At 41.9% G+C, this 19,274-nt stretch overlaps 1 protein-coding gene across 4 annotated transcripts in view; it reads left to right on the top strand.

Annotated features, from left to right (window-relative positions):
• The window catches only part of LOC127915127 (uncharacterized), a 1,101,500-nt gene that overhangs the window by 441,372 nt on the left and 640,854 nt on the right, over nt 1-19,274 (top strand). The window contains exon 1 of one of the 4 annotated variants that reach the window (XM_052493993.1): nt 9,729-10,033. The exons of the other annotated variants lie outside the window; for them this stretch is intronic. The gene's annotated coding sequence lies outside the window, so the exon portion shown is untranslated. Of the gene's footprint in view, nt 1-9,728; nt 10,034-19,274 lie in introns of those variants that run through there. 4 annotated transcript variants of the gene reach the window in all.

The raw sequence follows: 19,274 nt of genomic DNA, 5'->3' as shown, positions 1-19,274 counted from the left end.
CCCCGAACTAACGGGAGATGAGCGTTATATGGAACAGAAAGACAAGAGAAACATCGATTTCGGTCTAAGATGGGGAAAGAAATACGATTTTGATGGCCGTCTAAATGTAGAAAAGCTGGAATCCCTTATAAAACAGATACATAAGGAATGTGGAAATAATGTGAAAAAGCAGTATAAACAGGGGTTATACACAGCCGGAGTTTGGCTTTCGGAAGCAAAAAGAGAATTGGACGCGCAGGAAAAAGGTTAAATCTTACAAGACTCGAGAGGCGCTGCCCTCCGCTCCCGCAGATGAAATAGTTAACCAATTGGGTGGAGGTGAGGGTAACAAACTATATCTTCCTCGATTATACCAACAATACAGAGATACAGTGCCTTGCGAAAGTATTCGGGCCCCTTGAACTTTGTGACCTTTTGCCACATTTCAGGCTTCAAACATAAAGATATAAAACTGTATTTTTTGTGAAGAATCAACAACAAGTGGGACACAATCATGAAGTGGAACGACATTTATTGGACTCAGACAAAGAACCTGAATGGAAGCTGATATAACTAATATAGCCAGGAAGGGTCTTAAATTAGGACGATTTTCTGGGAATTCCCGGTGTCGAAGTTTTGCGACTACGGACAATTATAATAATATAATAATTGGCGGTGAAACACAATCATTTTAATAGCGGGTCACCAAGGTACAGTATTTCAGAGAGGCAGGCAGATTTGTGGCGTCGTTTTCTGAAAAGATGCTACAGCCAACAACGGAATTGCTAGACACTCAAAAGGGGCTATATAATGCAACGCTTTGGACTATAAAATAGGTAAGAATAGCTTAATCGTAAAAGTTGTGATTGTTTTCCCAAGTATAGATTTTTGGTCAGGTAACGCCAGTGAACTCGAACAAAAAGTAACGTATTCTAAACATTATCTGTTTTCCATTTTCATTGTGGGAAAATAAATAAATAAATAAAATGTCTTAATCTTAAAGGGACAGTGCACGGTTATCACAGTGGTTTGAGAGTATGGCAGTGTATAAAATATTTTGGGACGACAATTTGAAGATAGACTGAATGAGTTACATGAAACATCGAGAGATTTAAAGCAAATGATGTGAAGGGATTATCATAATTATTAGGTTTCGTTGTTGTTGTAAAAGTTTGGGTTAAGGGGATTTCCCTGTTGAAAAGACAATTACGATTTATGTCCATTGAAATGTTTTATAAAATTAGCAAATTTAGAGATATTGGTTGTGTGTTGTAAATTATAATTCAAGATTCGAACAGAGGTGATAAATTAGGTTTGGTTTATCGAACAACAATTATTTAAATTCATTGCTGAGGTTGAGAGTCTTGTTGATGACATCACTCGCAAAGCACTTTTGGTCGCCACGGAAATGACGTTGTGACTGGGGGGTAACGGAGAAAATTGTTTGTCTGTTAGAAGGAAAATGGGTGCATAAGTTTCGAGTCACTTTTCAGAAGTTGATAAAAATGACAAAATCCATTTTTAAAAGTAAGAGTCGCCAGGACAGTCAGGAAAGATGCTAAAAACGAGCAGCTGATACGTTAGGTGGGCATCATAAGATTTGTGACGTTTATTTGGATTGAATTAGACTATGAGAGAGGAAGACGGGTTGTCGGAATCGTAAAACATCGTGACAATGGATTCTGATGGTTGTCGATTCCAGGTTTGATTGTTTATGTAACACCAGCGAATTTGAGCACTGTTTCCATTGTGTGGAACCATGTTAGGGTATTTAAAGTTTGAAAAGCAACCTCTATAGAAAAACATAACTGCATATGTTTCGGGAAGTTAGCTAGGTTGAATTTGGTTATTCGAGCTTTTCCCCTTATACGAGACATCCGTAACAGGGGCAAGTTGTTTTTTTCTTTTTTTTCTTTCTTGAGGAACTAACAGATTTAAATGTGAGATCTCTGAGTAATTTTGCCATCTGAAGCATTATAAGTAGTGAGTTTTCGTATAGTTTGTTTTTAGCTGATACAAGTGGTTTGTTTATTTGTTTACTGGTTATGGTCAATTTTGGAGTTTGATTTAATTTAGGTAAACATTGTATTCTGGCGTGTTTAAGTAGGATTCTTCATTCCGGGACGGATGGAAGTTATCTAAAATAAGTAAATTAAAGGAGCCATGGGAGAATGCGACTGCATTTTTATTAAATATCTGGGATTAAATTACGGATTTCTCACACTGAGAAATGTACAACATTTGCGGCAGAGGGAAAAAGTAATACATAGGATAATAATGTTATCGGGTTAATTGTATCTAAGGGTAGCATGTTCATTTAAGTAAACATATACGTAGACGATGTTTAAAACCTATGATTAATAATTTGAGTCAAAGGGGAATTATCATTAGGTTTTAGTTATAGTTCACTTATTGAGTTTCTGAATCGAAGTAGCATAGTGAATGCTAGTTAGGTGTATGGTGTCTCACTTTTAGAAGCCTCCTGGGATTATAATTTTGGGGAGAGTGGGGGAGAGAGCGGCCATAAACGACCAAATTGAAAAAGGTCTGCAAATATATACACATAAAACAATTGTTAGAACTATTTGTTTTAGTGCAAAGGTATTTTAAAGAGGCACGCTCACATATGGTACCTTATGAGTTTTTATTTTATGGGTTTTAATTACACAGGTGACTATTTCTATTTTAAGGATAAAGGGTTCTTTATGTCTAATATGGTATGACCTTTTGACCTTATCGTGGCTATATTTTGGGGTCTGATCAGCCCCGGGGGAGAGCCATTTGTATAATGAATTGTGGTCAGTTGGGTTACTAATTTTAAGGTAAATTAGTTATAATGGAGTGTTAGTTGGGTTTTAGAATTATTGTTTGAATCACTGAAGCTTATTTACAATGTTAGCTGGGAAGTTTTTGAATTGGCTATTATGGATTTGATATTACAACAGAAAATAGTTATATTTATCATTTTGAGAAATAGAGGATTATTGTAAGGATTAAGATAGATTGATTAATGAAATGTAAGGACTTTAGAGATGGCCACTTATGGACATGTTTTTTCTAAAATCAATGCTTTTAGATAGTCAAACAGTGAGACGCTTAGTGGCATTTTGAGAAATAGCAGAGAAAGGAATTACTGCTGAAATCAGTAAATATATATATATTTAAGAACATATATAAATAGCACTTAAACTAGATATGCCACTGGACAGAGAATTGATACGGGATTGGGATGAATGGATGCTCAAGAGAGAATTGGACATACATGATAATGTCAGAAAATAAGGATCATTTACTAATCCTACCTAAGTCATTATTTAGGGTATATAAGGTTGATACCTGGGCAGAGCCAGGTATCAAAAGGTGGGTGGGTAAGTTAGTGGCCTATTGGATAAGAAACTAATAATAAAAAAATAAATATATATATTTTTTAGCTATCAGATAAAACATATGAGAAACTGTTTGTTAACCAAGCCTGTATGTCCAGGATTTTAAGCATTACAGGTGAACTACCGGTGAAGTCACTCAATCCAGTCCCAGAGGCTTGTTGGGGGGACCATACCAAAGACTCCTGGTGACAGCTAGCTGAAAGAGCTACCCAGATTAATTTCACACGGCGGGAGGGTAAGACACCCTGGCACTGTCGAACAATAAACAGTGTTTGAGAAGGGAACTGGAATAAACAGAATTCCGGGGGCCATCTCTCTCGAATGAAAAAACCCTCCCTGTCTTTTCATCCCTGTTGTTGTTCATAGAAGTGAAGATGTGTCTGGCTCTTGCTAAGTGATGTGTTCTCGGGGAGAGGGTGGGGCTTCACATGGAAGCTGTTCGTCTGAGCTGTTTTATCATGGGTGACATATTCCTGATACAGCACGTCCTACTTGAGTATGCGGAGAGTGGTAATTTGACCCATGGTTTAGACGATGAGGATTTTGTTCCAAAATAAGCATAAGAGATCCCTAGATCTGGGTAGACAGGAAGTTAGAGTAGAGGTTGGGAAGGATCTCTCAATGGAGTTTTATGTAGACCAAAATGGAGTCTCTAACTACATGGCAGTCTAGGACTCCACGTAGGACTCTAGCCATTATGGCATATATCGGTGCAGGTTCCCATATTGATCGTGGACACAGGTCATAGCTCATTTGGAGAGAGAGGGCTATATGAATCCACTCACCCAGTATGGAAGAAGGTAGAGTAGAGTGAAGATGAGAGTTTTTGATTGTAATCAGGAGAGGGATGTATTGCATAAAGATACGCTTAACCCTTTAAACAGAAATGAAGGAGGATCTAGGGTTGTGGTATGGATATGACCAGGTCTTGGTCGACACCCTAGTATGGTTCTGGGTAGAGGAGTTTAGGCCGGTATGGTAAAGCTGCTCACGAAAGCAGGAATGCCAGATAATGACAGTTGTATTGATTTGCACTATTTAAATCCCCAGGTTCCTCCCTTTACAGTGACCGGAGGAGATTATTACCGTTTGGCCCGGTACAGTACTCTTGGGAAATGATGTCAGGGCGAGGTTTTACCGACAGATTGGACAGGATTATGCGCCATTATAATGCCTTTCACACTCATTCAACACCAAGACATGAAGTATAGCCAAATGGGAGAAAATAGCTATTCCATCCGGGTCTCTTATTGACTAAGTATACATTGATAACATTGGGGTTCCAGGGGGTGCCAGATGAGTCAAAGCAAGAAATCAGATCCTAGCAGGATTAGAGTTAAGCATTTCCAGGGGGTCTACTCTCAATAAGAACGTGGACTGGATTAATTATATTTATTATAATCAACAGCGCTTTAACAAGTATACCAGAGATGCTATTAAAGGTTTTGTAGAACAGACTGAAGAAACCAGCTGGATGGCTTGGCAGAGTAGAATTGCATTAGATATGTTAATGGCTGAAAAGGGAGAAGTATGCGTGATTATCAGGACCATGTTTGTGCTTACATCCCAAATAACACAGCTCCGGACGAATCAGTGCCCGAAGCATCAGCTGGTTTGACCACCCTGTCTCACGGTTTGGCAGACAACTCTGGGGTGGATACTTCTCTGACTAATTGGGTTTGATAGTACATTTGGAAAATGGAAAAATGTTATGATCACTGTGTTATGGGCTACATTCACCTGTGTGACTGTTTTAGTTTTAGGGGGCTGTTGTCTAATTCCCTGCGTATGAGGCCTTATTTCCAGGACTCTGGAGAAATCGATGATAATAGATGGTGCGGTATGGGCCGATTCCAGATTCTGACCCGTGGAGGACTGAATGCATGTCTACAGAACAAGTGGACGAATCTGGATCTTTTATTTGTGGGGAATTTATATTTGATGAGACCATTTTTGATGTTTAGGGAGGCTAGGTTGTATCCCATCTCAATATTAGACTGTTTTTTAATGAAGATTGTCACAAAATCCTGATAAGAAGAGTTATGATTCCGATGTAGGCCTGAGAAACAGTTACGGCAAATGCAAGTGTTGGGTTATGTTTAGGTGATGTTTTGATGACAAGAAATATCTCTAATAAAAATAGAAATGGGCTTTTCAATATTACAATATAACTACAATGTGTGTTTGAATGTATAATATTTCATCAAAGGGTGGATATGTTAAGGGAATTTTTATCAATGATGACTAATTATGTATACATTTCAATCAGGACTGACTAGTCCAAATGCTATTATGTACTGTACATATATGAATTTTCTCTCTTGCTCCCATTCCCAATTGTATATAATATAGTCAGGAGTTTAGAACAGTGCCTTGGTACAAATTAATGAACTATCTCCAGATGGCAGGGATGGACTATCTCCAGACTGTCTAGAATGCTATCTACACTGACTGACCTTGGCTTCAGGCGAGGAGGGAAGGCTCGAAAACTATAGGGCCTCTCTACCAGTGTCATGAAGAGATAGAACATTTAGAAAACGCTGACGTCATTTTCAGTTTATAACCTGTGGAAAAACGTGTATGTACCCAGTACTCTCTTGAATTAAACGCTGTTACCTGACTTTTGAGACTGGGGCTCTGTCCATTCTTATAAAATGATAGGGTCTTACAAACCCTTCGAATGCATTGACAGAGTATTTAATTCTGATTGGGAAATAACACAGAGGAATTTAGAATTTCTTCAACATTTGGTCATAGTGCTGGACAACACTGGTAAGCTGTTCTAAATTGAGCAGCTGCTGAAAAATGAGCTCCTGTATATATTGAGATTTAAATGTTTTTTAGAGTGAAGTACATCGAAAAAATCAAGAGAGAACTGCAAGACTCAATAGAAGACAAAACAAGGAACAAACCAAAAAGACAGGCTTTTGAAAAATAACTATTTTTCATAAAATTGTACAGTTATCTTAGCTATCTGAATTGCTAGCAGAATTGTTTACTTGTTGCTAAGCAGTTGCTAGGGACTCTCCTGGAAGAAGCTAGCTAGCTTACAAAGAATAACAACAAAAATATCTAGTTAACAGAAGAAAGGAAGACAAAATAAGGACAAAAGAAGGACAGAAGAAAAGGAAAAGAAAGAGGACAACAAAGTGAAACAGTCAGCACTTCTATTGCAACTTCGTATTTCGTCGTCCTAACGTAGTCTACACTGCTATCTGCCCAGCAGCTAGCCAGCTAGCAAACGTCCACCGTCTACCGAATAGCAGCACTGTAGAAACTATTACACTCAACTGAACGACTTGATTAGTGTAGTGTTAGCTAGCTACATAGTTGTCTTTGCTGTGTTCGTATCCAAGATAATTGTGTAGTTTAGAGCGTGTAGTCTTAGAGTGATTATCTTAATTTACCGAGGTTAGCTAGCCAGCTATTTGTCGTCCTTAACGTAGGAGACACTGCTAGCTAGCCAACAGCTAGCCAACGTCTACTGAATAGAACTTCCGCACTCAACAACCCGGTCGCATTCCGCTTCGCTCCACAGGTAGTATCACATTTTCATTTCATTTCATTACAGCACAACGGTTTGATTTGTTTGATCGTAGCTAGCTACATAGCTAGCTACATAGCCGTCTGTGTATCAAAGATAATTGTGTAGTCTAGAGCGATTTTCTAGGTTAGCTAGCCAGCTATTGTCGTTCTTTTAACGCAACGTAACATAATCAACACTGCTAGCTAGCCAGCTAGCCCCCGAATAGCAGCACTGTAGAAACTATTACACTCAACGGAACGACTTGATTAGTGTAGTGTCAACAACGCAGCCACTGCCAGCTAGCCTACAAAGTCAACAACGCAGCCACTGCCAGCTAGCCTACTTCAGCAGTACTGTATCATTTTAATCATTTTAGTCAATAAGATTCTTGCTACGTAAGCTTAACTTTCTGAACATTCGAGACGTGTAGTCCACTTGTCATTCCAATCTCCTTGCATTAGCGTAGCCTCTTCCGTAGCCTGTCAACTATGTGTCTGTCTATCCCTGTTATCTCCTCTCTGCACAGACCATACAAACGCTCCACACCGCGTGGCCGCGGCCACCCTAATCTGGTGGTCCCAGCGCGCACGACCCACGTGGAGTTCCAGGTCTCCGGTAGCCTCTGGAACTGCCGATCTGCGGCCAACAAGGCAGAGTTCATCTCAGCCTATGCCTCCCTCCAGTCCCTCGACTTCTTGGCACTGACGGAAACATGGATCACCACAGATAACACTGCTACTCCTACTGCTCTCTCTTCGTCCGCCCACGTGTTCTCGCACACCCCGAGAGCTTCTGGTCAGCGGGGTGGTGGCACCGGGATCCTCATCTCTCCCAAGTGGTCATTCTCTCTTTCTCCCCTTACCCATCTGTCTATCGCCTCCTTTGAATTTCATGCTGTCACAGTTACCAGCCCTTTCAAGCTTAACATCCTTATCATTTATCGCCCTCCAGGTCCCCTCGGAGAGTTCATCAATGAGCTTGATGTCTTGATAAGCTCCTTTCCTGAGGACGGCTCACCTCTCACAGTTCTGGGCGACTTTAACCTGTTAGTCCTATAGGGGCAGTATTTCATTTTTGGATAAAAAGACGTGCCCGTTTTAAGCGCAATATTTTGTCACGAGAAGATGCTCGACTATGCTTGGAATTGATAGTTTTGGAAAGAAGACACTCTGACGTTTCCAGAACTGTAAAGATTTTCACTGTGAGTGCCATAGAACAATATCTACAGGCAAAACCAAGATGTTTGAGTGACCAGGAAATCAACAGGATTTTTGAAGGCACGTTTTCAATGATCTCCTTATATGGCTGTGAATGGCACAGGAATCAACGGACACTTCCTATCGTTTCCCCCAGGTGTCTGCAGCATTGTGACGTATTTGTAGGCATATCATTGGAAGATTGGCCATAAGAGCCTACAATTACCATGTGTCCCGCATGGTGTCTGCGTGGAAGTTGGTGCGCAAAAGTCAGGTCCCAGTATTTTTCCATCCGAATCAGAGAAGAATGCACGTGTCTAGGACTGGCATTTCAATGAAGAGATATATGACCAAACACCTTGAGGATTGATTCAAACAACGTTTTCCATGTTTCAGTCGATATTATGGAGTTAATTCGGAAAAAGTTCGACGTTTAGGTGACTGAATTTTCGGTTAGTTTCGGTAGCCAAATGCATAGTAACAAAACGGAACGTTGTGTCCTACACAAGCATCTTTCAGGAAAAACTGGACATCTGCTATGTAACTGAGAGTCTCCTCATTGAAACATCTGAAGTTCTTCAAAGGTAAATTATTTTATTTGATCCCTTTGCTGGTTTTTGTGAATGTTGCGTGCTAAATGCTAACGCTAAATGCTAAGCTAGCTATCACCACTCTTACACAAATTATTGATTTTCTCTGGTTCTAAAGCATATTTTGAAAATCTGAGACGACAGGATTGTTAAGAAAAGGATAAGCTTGAGAGCAGGCATATTTATTTCATTTCATTTGCGATTTTTAGAGATCGCTAACGTTGCGTTATGGTAATGAGCTTGAGGCTGTAGTCACGATCCCGCATGCGGGATGGGGCGGACTATGAGGTTAACCTCCCCACGTCTACCTTTGACTCATTCCTCTCTGCCTCCTTCTTTCCACTCCTCTCCTCTTTTGACCTCACCCTCTCACCTTCCCCCCCTACTCACAAGGCAGGCAATACGCTCGACCTCATCTTTACTAGATGCTGTTCTTCCACTAACCTCATTGCAACTCCACTCCAAGTCTCCGACCACTACCTTGTATCCTTTTCCCTCTCGCTCTCATCCAACACTTCCCACACTGCCCCTACTCGGATGGTATCGCGCCGTCCCAACCTTCGCTCTCTCTCCCCCGCTACGCTCTCCTCTTCCATCCTATCATCTCTTCCCTCTGCTCAAACCTTCTCCAACCTATCTCCTGATTCTGCCTCCTCAACCCTCCTCTCTTCCCTTTCTGCATCCTTTGACTCTCTATGTCCCCTATCTTCCAGGCCGGCTCGGTCCCCCTCCCGCTCCGTGGCTCGACGACTCATTGCGAGCTCACAGAACAGGGCTCCGGGCAGCCGAGCGGAAATGGAGGAAAACTCGCCTCCCTGCGGACCTGGCATCCTTTCGCTCCCTCCTCTCTACATTTTCCTCCTCTGTCTCTGCTGCTAAAGCCACTTTCTACCACTTTAAATTCCAAGCATCTGCCTCTAACCCTAGGAAGCTCTTTGCCACCTTCTCCTCCCTCCTGAATCCTCCTCCCCTCCCCCCTCCTCCCTCTCTGCAGATGACTTCGTCAACCATTTTGAAAAGAAGGTCGACGACATCCGATCCTCGTTTGCTAAGTCAAACGACACCGCTGGTTCTGCTCACACTGCCCTACCCTGTGCTCTGACCTCTTTCTCCCCTCTCTCTCCAGATGAAATCTCGCGTCTTGTGACGGCCGGCCGCCCAACAACCTGCCCGCTCGACCCTATCCCCTCCTCTCTTCTCCAGACCATTTCCGGAGACCTTCTCCCTTACCTCACCTCGCTCATCAACTCATCCCTGACCGCTGGCTACGTCCCTTCCGTCTTCAAGAGAGCGAGAGTTGCACCCCTTCTGAAAAAACCTACACTCGATCCCTCCGATGTCAACAACTACAGACCAGTATCCCTTCTTTCTTTTCTCTCCAAAACTCTTGAACGTGCCGTCCTTGGCCAGCTCTCCCGCTATCTCTCTCAGAATGACCTTCTTGATCCAAATCAGTCAGGTTTCAAGACTAGTCATTCAACTGAGACTGCTCTTCTCTGTATCACGGAGGCGCTCCGCACTGCTAAAGCTAACTCTCTCTCCTCTGCTCTCATCCTTCTAGACCTATCGGCTGCCTTCGATACTGTGAACCATCAGATCCTCCTCTCCACCCTCTCCGGAGTTGGGCATCTCCGGCGCGGCCCACGCTTGTTGCGTCTATCTGACAGGTCGCTCCTACCAGGTGGTGTGGCGAGAATCTGTCTCCTCACCACGCGCTCTCACCACTGGTGTCCCCAGGGCTCTGTTCTAGGCCCTCTCCTATTCTCGCTATACACCAAGTCACTTGGCTCTGTCATAACCTCACATGGTCTCTCCTATCATTGCTATGCAGACGACACACAATTAATCTTCTCCTTTCCCCCTTCTGATGACCAGGTGGCGAATCGCATCTCTGCATGTCTGGCAGACATATCAGTGTGGATGACGGATCACCACCTCAAGCTGAACCTCGGCAAGACGGAGCTGCTCTTCCTCCCGGGAAGGACTGCCCGTTCCATGATCTCGCCATCACGGTTGACAACTCCATTGTGTCCTCCTCCCAGAGCGCTAAGAACCTTGGCGTGATCCTGGACAACACCCTGTCGTTCTCAACTAACATCAAGGCGGTGGCCCGTTCCTGTAGGTTCATGCTCTACAACATCCGCAGAGTACGACCCTGCCTCACACAGGAAGCGGCGCAGGTCCTAATCCAGGCACTTGTCATCTCCCGTCTGGATTACTGCAACTCGCTGTTGGCTGGGCTCCTGCCTGTGCCATTAAACCCCTACAACTCATCCAGAACGCCGCAGCCCGTCTGGTGTTCAACCTTCCCAAGTTCTCTCACGTCACCCCGCTCCTCCGCTCTCTCCACTGGCTTCCAGTTGAAGCTCGCATCCGCTACAAGACCATGGTGCTTGCCTACGGAGCTGTGAGGGGAACGGCACCTCAGTACCTCCAGGCTCTGATCAGGCCCTACACCCAAACAATGGCACTGCGTTCATCCACCTCTGGCCTGCTCGCCTCCCTACCACTGAGGAAGTACAGTTCCCGCTCAGCCCAGTCAAAACTGTTCGCTGCTCTGGCTCCCCAATGGTGGAACACACTCCCTCACGACGCCAGGACAGCGGAGTCAATCACCACCTTCCGGAGACACCTGAAACCCCACCTCTTTAAGGAATACCTAGAATAGGATAAAGTAATCCTACTCACCCCCCTTAAAAGATTTAGATGCACTATTGTAAAGTGGCTGTTCCACTGGATGTCATAAGGTGAATGCACCAATTTGTAAGTCGCTCTGGATAAGAGCGTCTGCTAAATGACTTAAATGTAAATGTAAGCACGCACGCACGCGCGCACGCGCACACACACGCACACACACACACACACACACACACACACACACACACACACACACACACACACACACACACACACACAGTTGCTGTCTAATGGGAGATACTATGAGTGACAATACACATCACTTGCTGTGTTTTGTGCCAAAACTATTTTGGATATTCAAAATCCAGTTATGGATGAATTTTCATTGATTATACAAATTCCCCATACTTCTACACATTCATCCATATGCACAGTTTTTCAAAGACTGTTTCCAAAGGGTAACAGCAGTAAAAACAGAGACAACATTTCATTTTTTGGGGGTAAACATTTGATCTAAGCACCCAATGTGATTAGACCGGAAGAGCAGGAACCGGCAATGCTTGAAATGTATGTATTAAAACTTTGTGTTTGGAGTTTTCTAAAAGCACTCTTCCCTGCCGTGTGGAGAATGCGCTGATTTCCAGATGCTGGCACCCTTTTTGTCAGGATCCCAAGAGGGCCAATGAACCAGCTAGCGAGGCCATGATCAAACGCAAAGCAGACACAATCAGAGAAGTGCCTCCTCAGAATTCAGCATCCCCCTTCCTAACACCCCCTCCACATAATTTGTTCCCCAAATCTGCCAAGGGTACATCTCACCAAAAAACAAAAATTAACTGGGGTGTACGTTTTGCTGTTGGTTCCTTTCTTCTCTCTTATATTGCAGAGATAAAGCTGAGCTAACACACACACACACACACACACACACACACACACACACACACACACACACACACACACACACACACACACACACACACACACACACACACACACACACACACACACACACACACACACACACACACACACACATGCACAGAGCATGACTCAGGCCCTCACTCTTCACCCCAGCCCTCTCTCCCTCACACCTTCCCTCCCTGGTCAGACTGACAGACAGGTCTCTGACATAGATCAATAAGGCAGTTCAGCTCCTAATTAGGTTAAAGTGGTCTTCCATGTGTGGCGAGGAAAAACTCTGCTCTACACACCACTGACAACATAAACACACACTTGGCACTCAGTGTATATTAGAATTAATAATTCTATAATTTTATCCATGCTATGAAGGTATGCACTTGCTTTAAATCTCCATGCATTCTTACAAGCAGTTGACATTTCTACTCTGTGAATCCATTAACTTCCAATAAAGAGAACTTGTAAGCAGGCTTGTGTAGTATGTCAGTTTCAAAATGCGCCCTCCTCATGACTTGGATTTCCTCTATCAGTCTGTCCTTCTCATGTCTATCCCTTCTCTTTCATGTTGTCTAGGCAACCTGTCCCAGGCGGAGGTGATTGGCCGAGATGCCCTGAAGCTCCTCCCTAATGACCACACCATAATGTTCTCATTGGCTAACGTTTTGGGCAAACTACAGAAGCATGAGGTCAGCACAGTGAGAAATTGCTTACAATTAATTTACCTCTATCCAATCCGAACTTCAGATATGTGCATGTGTGATGTCCAGCATTGTGAAGTCAATGGGATATCATTTTTTTACCGACTGTATAAAAAAAATGGTGCACACACACACACGTTTTGTATTGCTAGTATTGTGGGGACTAAAGAATTGATTACCATCCAAAATCCTATTTTCTCTAAATCTAACCTAACATTAAACCCAAAGCACTAACCCTAAAAATATACCAAACTCTTAACCGTAAGCGTGTATAAATCTTCTTAAGGATGACGCAGAATACAGTTCCCATGAAGGAACATCACTCAGCGGAATTTCAGAGCGCCACTTATAGTTTTTGATAAAACTCAAACTTTCATTAAACTTTCATTAAAATACACATTCAAGGTAGTGACTTAAAGCTACACTCGTTGTGAATCTATCCACCAAGTCAGATTTGTAAAATGCTTTTCGGCGAAAGCAGGAGAAGCTATTATCTGATAGCATGTACCCACAAAATACTGCAACGTCACCTAACACGACAGATTTTGCGTTAGCCGGCGCTACCCAAAACGCAGAAATAAAATATAAAACATTCATTACCTTTGACAAGCTTCTTTCTTGGCACTCCTAGATGTCCCATAAACATTTATTTGGGTCTTTTTTTCGATTAAATCGGTCCATATATAGCCTAGATATCGATCTATGAAGACTGTGTAATCAAGGAAAAAACTGAGTTTGATAACGCAACGTCATTTTTAAAAATTAAAAAAGTTGACGATAAACTTTCACAAAACACTTCGAAATACTTTTGTAATGCAACTTTAGGTATTAGTAAACGTTAATAATCTATCAAAATGATCACGGGCCGATGTATATTGTTTTGCTCCATGTCTTAAAATCATGTCCGGATATTTCTCAACCAAAACATCCTGTCGGAGACCGGAAGAAATCGGCTCCCTTGTTTCGGTTTGACCAAGAAACAAATCCGAGACAAATGACAAGACTGTTGACATCGTGTGGAAGCTGTAGGTATTGCAACCTCAGCCCCATTTAATGTGGGTCACTTTTAACAATTGGTTGAAGCGGCGCATGGATATATTTCCCATTTTCAGTGATCAGATTTTCCTGCACTTTTCGATGAAACGCACGTTCTGTTATAGTCACAGCCATGATTTAACCAGTTTTAGAAACGTCTGAGTGTTTTCTATCCACACATACTAATCATATGCATATACTATATTCCTGGCATGAATAGCAGGGCGCTGAAATGTTGCGCGATTTTTAACAAAAAGCTGCGAAAATTCGCAGCCTCCCTAAGAGGTGGAACGTTGTAGATATTAATGTAATGAATACAGACTAACGTCAATTGAAATTCCTTAGTCTTAATGTTAAAGGCATGTTTCTTCTACATAATATATTTCTATCTGAGTGTTCTACAACATGTCCTGCTAAAAGTGTGTCTTCATCTTCACAATAAAACGTCTTTGTACCTCTGCTCTCTCTCTGCTCCATATCAGCGGTCCTGTACCCATCACTGGGGAAGCTGGAGTGGCAAAAAGCACTATGAACGGTCTCTGATGCTGGACCCAGAGGCCCCGGGTATCCAGGACAACATGCTGCAATGCAAACTGGACCAGCTTTACATGGCCAAACCACCCTGAGGCACTCAACTACTGACTGCATGTCACATACACACAAAGTTCTTTGAATCATGCTTGAAACTTCCAGTCTAATTTTTGCTATCCCTGTCAAAATAAAATAAAAATGTAAAAACAAAATCAAAGTGGTGTTGGTAAAAGCTGAGGGATGGGCATGGAGAAATTCCCAGACAGGGGTAAGAATGCAAGTACTGACCACCCATTACATAAAAATAACAGTTTTAACTATGTTATGAGTACTCTCGGTGCCAGTCATTCATATTTTTCATGACAACATTATGAAACATGGGCTGCTCGCTAGTTTGGCTCAATATACACTGAACAAAAATATAAAGAAACATGAAGGGTTGGTCCCGTGTTACATAAGCTGAAATAAAATATTTTCCATACGCACAAAAAGCTTATTTCTCTGAAATGTCTTGACTGCAGGGCTGCCATTAATTGAATGTTAATTTCTCTACAATAAGCCACCTCCAACGTCATTTTAGAGAATTCGGCAGTACGTCCAACCAGCTTCACAACCGCAGACCCCGTATAACCACATCAGACCAGGACCTCCACGTCGTCTGAGACCAGCCACCCAGACAGCTGATGAAACTGTGGGTTTGCACAACCGAAGTGTTTCTGCACAAACTGTCAGTAACCCTCTCAGGGAAGCTCATCTGCGAGCTTGTCATCTTCACCAGGATCTTGACCTGACTGCAGTTCAGCGTAATAACCAACAACAGTGGGCAAACGCTCATATTTGATGGCCACTGGCACGCTGGAGAAGTGAGCTCAATCCCAGTTTCAACTGTAATGGGCAGATAGTATATATTGCATCATGTGGGTGAGTGGTTTGCTGACTCCACCTCATGGTGGAGGTGGGGTATGGTGGGGTATGGTATGAGCAGGTATAAGCTATAGACACACATTGAATTGGATCAATGTCAATTTGAATGCACAGTGATATTGTGATGAGATCCTGAAGCTTTTTGTTGTGCTATTCATCTGCCACCATCACCTCATGTTTCAGCATGATAATGTACAGCCCCATGTCACAAGGATATATAAACAATTCCTGGAAGCTGAAAATGTTCCTGTTCTTCCATGGCCTGCATACTTACCAGACATGTCACCCATTGAGCATGTTTGGTATGTTCTGGATCGAAGTGTACGACAGCGTGTTCCACTTACCGCCAATATCCAGCAACTTTGCACAGCTGTTGAAGAGGAGTGGAACAACATTGCACAGGCCACAATCAACAGCCTGATCAACTCTATGCGAAAGAGATGTCGCTGCATGAGGCAAATGGTGGTCACACCAGATACTGACTGGTTTTCTGTACTGCCAGTCATGAAATTCATAGATTAGGGCCTAATGAGAGAGAGAAATAATTATTATATGGAAAATATTAAACCTACAGGATTCAATCCAGCTATGTTTGCTTCAATTGCATCCCATTAATGAGAGGAAAAGAAATGCAACACTGGTGCCTGTTGTCAATCCTCGCACATATAGTGCCTTCAGAAAGTATTCACACCTCTTGACTTTTTCCACATTTTTTGTGTTGCATCCTGCTTTTTTGTCACTGAACTACACACAATACCTCATAATGTCAAAGTCGAATTATAATTTTCCAAATTTTTCCAAATGTATTACAAATGAAAGCTGAAATGTCTTGACTCAATAGGTATTCAACATCTTTGTTATTGCAAGCCTAAATAAGATGGAATAAAATGTGTTTAACCTCATAGTCTACCAATACCGGATCCGGGTTCGTGACTACGGCTCAAGCTCATTAGAATAAAGCACAATGCGAAAAAATATTCCTAAATATAAATAAATAAATAAATATTTAACCTCCACACATTAACAAGTAAAATAGCTCAAATGAAAGATAAACAATTTGTTTATCTACCCCTGAAGTCAGATTTCTAAAATGTTTTACGGCGAAAACATAGCACATATTTATGTCAAACCACCACCACAGACATAGCTCATTTGCATAGCCAAGTAGGAAAAAATATGCAATCAACAAACGCAGGATTAAAGAAACATCATTTCACTAACCTTTTGAAATCTTCATCAGATGACAGTAATATAACATGTTACACAGTACATTCATTTTCTTTCAATAATCTGCAATATATATCCATAAATCTCTGTTTACAATGATGCATCGTTCAAAAATGCTACTAAAATGTCAGGAGAAATGCCGATAGCTCCAGCAGATAACGTCAGCTAACAAGGAATACACATCATAAACTTTGACTAAATATGCATGTTTTACATATGTATAGGAAGATACACTTCTTCTAAATGCAATCGCTGTGTTACATTTATTTTTAACGTTACAGGTTGCATTCACTAGGCTATACTAGGAGTCGGCGCTCCAAAATTAGCATTATTGCTCCTCTATCTTGGAGTCGACAGAAACCCAAATTTACCACATAAATATTCCCTTACCTTTGCTGTTCTTCCATCAAAAGACCTGGAAGGGATTATACTTACCAAACCAGTGTTTAGTTTTCAAGTCTGTGTCTTTCAGTTCTCAAAATAGCCACATTTCGGTCGAAATGTAGGCAAAATTCAAGTGGATGTGCACCAAAACGTCGAAATTACATATTATATGTCAGTAAACTTGTCAAACTATATTCATAATTAAGCTTTAACATGTTATAAAGGTGCACAGAAATCGTGAGGACGAACAGAAACACACACGTCGTTTAATCGATCCTGAAGAAAATACATCACCCGGCCAGAGCGCGTAACAGTCACCTTTTTTCGCTTGGCCGAGAGGTTTCGGCTCGCTCAAACTCCCGTGAGCGCGCGATTCTCACAATGAGAAGCCCCGTTGAAAGCAGGCTTCGCTGAACACGTACAGACTGTTCCCAGAGCGGTAGCTGTTTGGGAAGTGCGTGTGAGATGACGTCAAAGTTGGGCCAACCTTTTCCACGACAAGAGAGCATTTGGGAGAATGCATGCCCTGAGATTTCTGCTTTACATAGAGACAAAATTTAAACGGTTTTAGAAGATTTAGAGTGTTTTCTATTCGATAATATTTTTTATATGCATATATTAGCAATTTTGGGGAAAAATATTTTCAGTTTACTATGGGCACACTTTCTCCAACAGGGCAGTATAGAGCAAGAGTTCTAAGAGGTTAACCTCTTCAGACTCTAGGGGCAGTATTTCATTTTTGGATAAAAAGACGTGCCCGTTTTAAGCGCAATATTTTGTCACGAAAAGATGCTCGACTATGCATGGAATTGATAGCTTTGGAAAGAAAACACTGATGTTTCCAGAACTGCAAAGATTTTCACTGTGAGTGCCCTAGAACAAAAGCTTCAGACAAAACCAAGATGTTTCTGCAACCAGGAAATGAACAGGATTTCTGAGGCTACGTTTTGCATTATCTCCTTATATGGCTGTGAATGCGACATGAATGAGCCTACCCTTTCTATCGTTTCCCCAAGGGGTCTGGAGCATTGTGACGTATTTGCAGGCATATCATTGGAAGATTGACCATAAGAGACTACATTTGCCAAGTGTCCGCACGGTGTCCTGCGTGGAAATTGGTGCGCAAAACTCAGCTGGTATTTTTCCATGGGATTCTGAGAAAAAACCATGCTTCCACGAGCGGCATATCAATGAAGAGATATTTGACAAAAACACCTTGAGGATTGATTCAAACAACGTTTGCCATGTTTCGGTCGATATTATGGAGTTAATTCGGAAAAAAGTTTGACGTTTTAGGTGACTGAATTTTCGGTTAGTTTCAGAAGCCAAATGTGTAGTAACAAAACGGAGCGATTTGTCCTACACAAAGAATCTTTCAGGAAAAACTGGACATCTGCTATGTAACAGAGTCTCCTCATTGAAACATCTGAAGTTCTTCAAAGGTAAATTATTTTATTTGATTCCTTTACTGGTTTTTGTGAATATGTTGCGTGCTAAATGCTACGCTAAATGCTAAGCTAGCCATCAACACTCTTACACAAATGATTGATTTTCTATGGTTCAAAAGCATATTTTGAAAATCTGAGATGACAGTGTTGTTAAGAAAAGGCTAAGCTTGAGAGCAGGCATATTTATTTCATTTCATTTGCGATTTTAGATATCGTTAACGTTGCATTATGGTAATGAGCTTGAGGCTGTAGTCACGATACCGGATCCGGGACGGCTCGGCATAAGAGGTTAACCTGTTACTCCTACCCCTACTTTTCGAACATTCTGTTAAAAAATCGCGCAACATTTCAGCGCCCTGCTGCTCATGCCAGGAATATAGTATATGCATATGATTAGTATGTGTGGATAGAAAACACTCAGACGTTTCTAAAACTGGTTAAATCACGGCTGTGACTATAACAGAACGTGCGTTTCATCGAAAAGCGCAGGAAAATCTGATCACTGAAAATATCCATCCGCCACTTCAACCCATTGATAAAGGCGAACCACAATAAATGGGGCTGAGGTTGCAATACCTACAGCTTCCACACGATGTCAACAGTCTTGTCATTTGCCGAGGCTTTGTTTCTTGGTCAAACAAAGCAGAGACAAGCCATTTGTTCAAGTCTCCGACCTGATATTTTGGTTGAGATTTACCGGACATTATTTCCAGACGGACAGCTAAAGAATATCCTTTGACTCATGATCAATTTGATCGCTTATTAACGTTTACTAATACCTATAGTTGCATTACA

Source organism: Oncorhynchus keta, chromosome 34 (assembly GCF_023373465.1).
Source record: "Oncorhynchus keta strain PuntledgeMale-10-30-2019 chromosome 34, Oket_V2, whole genome shotgun sequence".
NCBI classification, from domain to species: domain Eukaryota; kingdom Metazoa; phylum Chordata; class Actinopteri; order Salmoniformes; family Salmonidae; genus Oncorhynchus; species Oncorhynchus keta.
The sequence above is the reverse complement of the archived record's forward strand: the minus strand, read 5'-3'. Positions and strand labels throughout refer to the sequence as shown.